Raw genomic sequence first — 7,713 nt, forward strand, 5'->3', positions numbered from 1 at the left:
TATGTATGTATGTATGTGTGTATGTATGTATGTGTGTGTGTGTCTCTCTCTCAGATAGTGGTGGAAAAGAGGAGGAGCCAGTTTCTGTGTGCACACAGTAACACACGTATACAACACTGACCCACTGCTTCTACATGTTGATTTCTTCAGCTGTCCTAGTACACCAGTAGGCCTGCCATTTGTCCTTAAAGTCCTTAAATAAATCATTATGTGTACTGTGTATCAGGCTTCCATTTTCTTTTCCTTTTGCCTTCAGGTCTCTATCTCTCCCTTGTCCTCTCTGTTCCTCTCATTATCTGTAATCCTCTCTTTCTGCCTCGCTTTTATGTAGTTTCTCTTTGTGGCCATGCAGACGTCAGAATGTCAAATGATAGGGGAGGAGAAGAGACAAAAAACGATAGCCTCCATTTCAAGGGAAGAACAACAGTGAGAGAACATCTAATTACTCTTATGAGCTTATGCCAGGCACACTGTGTGAATCCTAAACACTGTTTTCAAGCACCATTGACATTCTGCTCTGAGACCAAATCCAAAAAAACAGGGGCGGGGGAAAGATAGAGGAAAAGGAAGGAAGTGGTGATACAAGTTGGGGAGAAAGGGCAGGCGGGAGAGGAAAAAGGCGGGAAGAGGGAGGATGTTGAGGTGGAGGGAGTGACATAGGGAGGAGACTAACTACACATGGAAAATAATAAGATAATAGGAAAAATTATCCACTAGCTTGGAGTGAAGAGGAGCAATTTAAAAGATCATCAGCTAACGCATCATGCCAAGTGTGCACCAAAGTCACTCTGTTCGACTTGAATGGCAGAGCAACTCCAGCTCTCTTTGATCCTTTGATAGAGCACGTATCTCAATCACTCAGAGACGTCCCTCAAGTGGAGGACAATTTTTTTTCACCGCACTTATGCTGTCTCCATTGTCATCTGTCCTTTTAGGTCACCGGGAGTGACCAAATAAGTGTGTACACAAACATAACTACCCCACCACACGTCCACCCACCCAACACTGCACCCATAAGCCAACCCTCTATGTTTTTAGTGGAACTCTGGCTACATTTTCAATTCAATCAATACTCCAACATGGTCAAGCACATGCCTTGGACTGCCGAGTAAGACAACTTAGGCAAGGTAGGTAACTGCTATCGCTAAATCCGCCCCTGAACAATACGCCAACTCATGGTCAGAAACACCAGTGAAACACACTTACCAGAGAGTTACATTGCTAAATAGGCCATTTCGGTCCCCAGAAGTAGGTGCAGAGTGAACGCTCTTAACTTTCACACTGCTTTCCGGGGTAAAATCTTTTTACTATGGACGTCCCAGTCGCTTGGTAAATATATCAGTGACGGTTTCAGGCAGCTGCAGAACCAACAAAGGGTGAGTGAAAGGTATGCAGGACGGAGGAAGAGAAGAAAAGCAGGTTCGGAGATAACGTTATACTCTGCCTCCTAATTAGAAGAGGTTACAACTCATAGCAACTTAATACGATATAGTCTTTTGCTTTGGTTCGATATGCGGCGTCAATATGGGAGTTAATACAAGTTGGGAGGCCACCTCGGTTCACATTAGTTCAGAATACAGAGCTACCGTGTTTTTTAGAGGTGTGAAGAGATCTCGCCCCATGAGATCTGGTGAGATTACGGCTCAGGAAGCGGGAGCGTGCTGTTCACTGTGGCGCTGTCTTGTTCTTCTAGTTTTTACTGTATGCATTTTTTTGAAAGAAATTTTTGGGGCATTTTTAGGCCACTTTGACAGGACAGCTGAAGCCATGAAAGGGGAGAGAGATGGGACTTGAACCCGGGCCTGCTGCGTCGAGAAGTAAACACCTATATATTGGCCCTACCAACTGATCTACCTGAGCGCCCTGTCTCGTATTTTTACAGTCTTATTTCTTCATTGAAGTTTCCTGTAAAATAGTGTTAAAATCTCATCTTGTTTCGAACTCGTGAACCTAATCTCTTGTCTTGTCCCGTGAGCTGGTTGTCTCATTACACCCCTAGGGCCTTTTTTTACACACCGACGCATAGTTACATATGTTACGATTTTGCACCCGACGCACAGCGGATTTTTCCCTCCACAGACTCAGGTTGGTAAATTAGGTTCAGCAAAAAGAGGAGCCGTGTTCTGGCGCAAACATTCCCTAGTGCTATTTTGCAGTTTCAGAAAACAACTCCGCCACAGACCACGAAAAACCTAGTCTAAAGTCAGTGGCGCGTTATTCAGATGCTATTTTAAGGTAGAGCTATTTTAATGTAGAGCGCATACACTTCTCTCATCTCACGGACCCAGCAGTTCCCATTTTTGCAAACCATACATAGAAGGAAAAAAATGACCTTGTTTAACACATTTCCATGAATTGTGGATGTGTTGATGACATAAATGAGGAACTGTTAGAGGATTTAAGGCGATGTAATGTTGAACTGCATATGCCGATGCCACTGAACCCAAATGCCCCAGATAGAGCACGGGAGAGGAGAGACAGAAGCGCTGCATCGTCTATAGTGATGTAATCTTTGTCTAACGTTAAACTACATTGCAAAAATATCACCACACATTCATAATCTTGTGATTCACTGAGAGTGAGCCCAAAACATTGGAAAGTACAGTATGTTTTTGTGATATTTCTTTAGTTAAATTTTTTTCAACAAGAAAAATCAATAGCAAACGTCGCTCTCCTTGGCTGTGAACTGCTCCTGTGCCGTCTTTGTTGGGAGTCGCACATGACCAGTACCTAGGTAAGGACTACCAGCTAATCAGAAGCAGAGTATGAGGGCGTGCCAAGCTTGCAGCTCCACAAGCATTATAACGTGTGTTACAAAGTGATGCATGTTTGTCACGGAAGTAAAGGCTGGACTACAATAGAGCTGTTTGGAGCAGTTTGTGAACAAACAGTGTTTTCTGTTGGAGATGGTAAGGCCTTTTGGGGGCGGACTTTGGGCTTTTACACTTTGTTAACTTATAACATAGCATCATATAAGCTTGCCGGTTGTAATATTTGTCATCTTCGATGACGATGAGGATGATTTGTTATAATTGTCTCAACAACAAAATACAGTTAGTCTGACTCACCAGATGTAGACTGTTGGAATAAAACCTGCTATCTATTTTACAGGGGCACCATCACTGCCTCCGAAGCTTAGCAACACCCAAGACTCCCAAGACGCCCGATTGTGATTGGTTTAAAGAAATACCAAATAACATTTTTCCCCCTATCCCAGAATGTTGAATTCTTGCAGCCAAACTTTTCTCCAGCACTGTGGCGATAGGTCTGGGATGCAAGACCAGAATACACTGGATTAAATAAAAAGTCCTTTCATGACTTAATGGTGCTGAACACATAACTAGCAAAAGGAAAAGAAATTCAAGTTGGATATAAGTCAATAATGGGTACATGGTCCATAGTATCATTAAAAGTATCAAACATGTATAATTAGGGATTTCTTAGACAATTTAGAAAATGCTCTTCACAGTCCTGCAGCTCTTGAACTTTGACAACCCACACATTAACTGGTATGATTCACACATCATAGTAGTCATTAACTCTGTGTGTGTGTGTGTGTGTGTGTGTGTGTGTGTGTGTGTGTGTGTTTCTGGCTGGCTGCACACATTATTGCTACAGTACATACAGTAATTCATTAAAAGTGAAAACTAAAAGTGAAAACAGTCAGGAGCATTTAAGGGTTTACTAATTGCCAATGTTATTCTTACAGAAGAACCCAAAACATAAAAAGTGGACAATGAAAAAAACAAATTTAGGAGTGAATGGAAGCAGGAGTTGAAGTGGCGGGAATATGACACATTAAAGGACATAATGTACTGCGATTTTCTACTGCTTTTTGCAATGTTTTTCTTGCAGACATGACTGCACTGACATGATAGACTGTGAAATAAGAAAGAATACATGTAGCCTACCATATGTTTACAAAGAACCAGAGTTTTCCATTTAAAATACGCTGACCTTTGAACCATGCTGCAATTCCTGTAGTGTTTGATAGCCAAGGCAGGCTGTCTATGCAGAAACTACATTTTGGGTTGACAAACATTTTGTTGTATATAATGAGTTCAAATTTGAACACATAAATCAGTTGCAACTTCTCCAAGTCAGACAAAGGAGAAAAATGCATTAAAAAAAGAGCAGCAGAGTTTCCAATTATCACTTTACATACATTGTGCATCACTTTGCTTTGTCAGTTTTTCTACTGAATCTTCATACTGTTTTAAAGATGATAGACTAAGGAACGTTTCAAGTCACTGTGAACATAACTCAACCCGACCTCACCAACCAACAAATACAGGTGTGTCCATTATGTTTTCTATCTTTTTGTGTGGCTACTGGTCTTTAGAGGAAGAGGGTTAGGCATCAATACAGCAAAGGAAATATCACCAAGTCTAAGCTACAGGAATACCAAGGGACCATTTCTTTAAAATGGCAGTCCCAATAGCCTACACCATGTGCGGGCTATTTTCACTTCTCTATATTATGCTTTTCATTCTTTTATCTTGAAGCATTTTAACATAAAACTAATTCTATATGCTCAAAACATCTGACAAAAAACAATTCCCTCAAAAACACCAACACAGCTAAGAGTTAATGTCCTTTCAAGCCAGCAGAGAAGTGGTGTACATCTGTTGAATCCTGTTGTTGATGACAGACTCTATCCCAGCGGGGCTGTGAGCATTCATGTGGACGACCACCCTATAACAGGTGTGAGATGGGGCTAAATGGAGAAAAATGATGTCCAGTCAGGCGGGCAGGACCCTGTCCCCAAGCAGTTGTTCAGCAGTTTGATCTACAGCACGGGTCACCTTGTCCACCCACTTACAACAAAGCTACAGCACACCCAAACCCAATTCACAAAATATCAGGGGAAGGGAAGATTAATCATTGTGTCAATATGATCAGGCGGCCTTCTCTCACCTCTGCGCAGGATCCTCATAACACTAAACCTTCATTCTAAAATGCCCTATGGAGAAACCAAGGCATGAGCCAAATGCAGGGTTCATTCACCCATGGGTACTGCAACTGCATTCTTCACAATTATCTTTGTATGCAGAGACTCCAGCTAATTAAAGGCATTCTGTTGTGTTTGGCTGGGAGCCTCCAGAAATGTAAAAGAGTAAAGAGCAGATTTAAGAATCACCAATGGGAAGAAAACTATAAAACACAAACAATAAGGCTTAAAGCTATAGTGCCAACTATTTTAGAATAAATGTGTGTTACATTCAAGACATTGCTAAATGAGTTGATACAAAGCTAATCTCTCTGTATTTCTTAGTATGACCACGTTTCCAGAGTGATGTAGTCTGGCAACATTCGCGCGCAGAAGCTCGAGTGATGCGTTTTCCATTACCGCTAAGAAGAGACAGCAGCATCGTTCAGATTTGAAGACAGAAGGAGAACATAAAACTTACTAAATAATTACCTCTTCTGAAGAGTCCATCATGTTTGTTTTACTCCTCCGTGTCCTCCTTGATTTGACTGGTTAACACTTCAAGCAACTGTGTGGAGTAGGATTAGGGGTGGTGCATCATTTGGATGTGCCGACAGTGTTGTTGTCATTACTTAGAATTCATCATGGGGGCGACAGAAACTACGCACTATAGCTTTAAAGCATGAGCTTTAGGAATCAGCACATAAACGGAACTAAGCCTGCAACATCTAAAGCGCTGATTGTTGTGTAAAACTGCAGCAGAACAAAATACAATCATAACCCTTCAATCAAAACCCTTGTCGAAACTTAAAAATATACAGTAAGAGTATACTGTCCATTGTGTAAGTATACTGGATATAGCAGAGTCTGACAGACAGATCCTGGCAAAGGTATTTGCCAATATCGCAGATGCTCTACCTTGGTTTATAAGTATATCTGTTTGTCCTTAAGAGAGCACTGACAATTTTATATTTTAACTGTAACATTTATATATGCAACAACATTAGTACCAGCATAGTGATGTTAATAGCTTTTCAATGTAGCGAGTCCCAGCGAGCCGCAGGTGGTCATTGGAGGAAATACCAAGAAAACTGAGTGGTTCCCAAATTAAATTTGTGTATTTTGACAAATTGTGTTAAACATGTGTTTGATGTTACAGTATATATGGTCACCATCGAAATGAGTTAAACACTCACTGCCAAAACCCTTGACACCACAATTTTGGGGGTTATGCAAATGTAATGATGTTATTAAAAATCAACAACAAGGAAGTATTGAATACTGATCGGCAATACATTCAATATTAATAAGATTTGAATAACACTGCAGGCGGGATTTCAGGGCTCTGCAGACTGACTCCAGCACATCATCACCTGGCTGTCTGTGGTTTCAGCTTTGCTGCGTGGGACCGAGAGGTCAAACTATAAAAATAAGCTGATGGTGTCACAAAATGAAGTTGAAAATAAGATCAGGGTATGAATTGCTGGGCAGCTATACAGTCCTGCTTAGCTGGAGTCTGGTACAGAAGAACTCTGTCCACAAAAACAAAGCTCTAATTACCGACCAAATGAACCGAATAAAGATTGATTCACCATATTTTTTGTATCTGTCATCTGTCAAGCATCTCCTGTAATTTGGCAAACATGTATTTACCCCTCTTCTCACCAGACGCTGCTGTGTCAGAATATTCTGTTACAAGTGAAAGTCCTGCATTCAAAATCGTATCAAAGTCAAAGTACAAAAGTATCAGCATCAAAATATACTTAAAGTACTAAAACTATTCATAATGCAGAACAATATATATTATTGAATTATGATTAGTGATGCATCACTTAAATGTTGTAGCTGGTAAAGATGGGGATAAATTACATTCTATACTGGTGGGTAGTTAAATCTATAATAATATATCATCATTTATCATTTGATTATATTTTGTATTAATAATCTAAATCCGCAAAGTAATTACAGCTGTCAAATAAAGTGGAGTGGAGAAAAAAGTGCAATATTTGCCTCTGAGATGAAGGGGAGTAGAAGTATAAAGTAGCATAAAAAGGAAATACTCAAATAACATACAAGTACCTCAAAATTGTATAGTGCAGTACTTGAGTAAATGTACTTAGTTACATTCGAGAGAGCTGCAAACAGCAATACAGGAGGCCAAGCAATCTGCCCATTTCAGGCAGCCATGTTTCCATGGGCACAGTACTAGTCACTTTTAATTAGAAAGTGGAAAGAGTAAGAGAAAGCAAGAGGATTAGACACTGTCATTCAAAATTCCAAGCAGTTAATGTTAGGCTTGGTTAGCATATATTAAGACATCATTAGAGATATCTGAAAGATTAGATTTGAATCCCAATTATAATTTATTTGAGGCAGGTTGTCTGTATGTGAACACCAATTAAGCGCCCAATAACACAAATGAACCCCTTTCAGAATATAATTCTAGAGTTAATATCAAGAATAAAAGTACATCATTGGCTATAAATTACAATAAACAAAATTGGCCATGTCTTTAAGTGGGAGGCTGGTGAGGGATCCCATCCTGGAATGCCAGTGCCTCATCACAACAGGTGCAGGGCTTGATTTTGATTTACAATTTCCTGCATGTCTTTCCTCTCTCCCCTTTCTAAATCTAGCTGTCCTTTCCATTAAAGGCAGAAATGCCCAAAACCAATCTTGTTTACACTCACACTCACACACTCACACACTCACACACACGTATATACAGTACAGGCTAAAGTTTGGACACACCTTCTCATTCAATGAGTTTCCTTTATTTTCAT

At 40.3% G+C, this 7,713-nt stretch overlaps 1 protein-coding gene and 1 long non-coding RNA gene across 2 annotated transcripts in view; one reads left to right on the plus strand and one right to left on the minus strand.

Annotated features, from left to right (window-relative positions):
• LOC116679139 (uncharacterized) overlaps window positions 1-1,972 on the plus strand; it is a 13,335-nt gene extending 11,363 nt beyond the window's left edge. Inside the window, exon 3 of the long non-coding RNA XR_004329454.1 lies at window positions 1,883-1,972. This is a non-coding gene — a long non-coding RNA (uncharacterized LOC116679139). The remainder of the gene's footprint in view (window positions 1-1,882) is intronic.
• grik4 (glutamate receptor, ionotropic, kainate 4) overlaps window positions 1-7,713 on the minus strand; it is a gene marked incomplete in the record, with an annotated part of 296,905 nt that overhangs the window by 261,384 nt on the left and 27,808 nt on the right.

The sequence above is a fragment of the Etheostoma spectabile genome, chromosome 3, assembly GCF_008692095.1.
Source record: "Etheostoma spectabile isolate EspeVRDwgs_2016 chromosome 3, UIUC_Espe_1.0, whole genome shotgun sequence".
Lineage (NCBI taxonomy): Eukaryota > Metazoa > Chordata > Actinopteri > Perciformes > Percidae > Etheostoma > Etheostoma spectabile.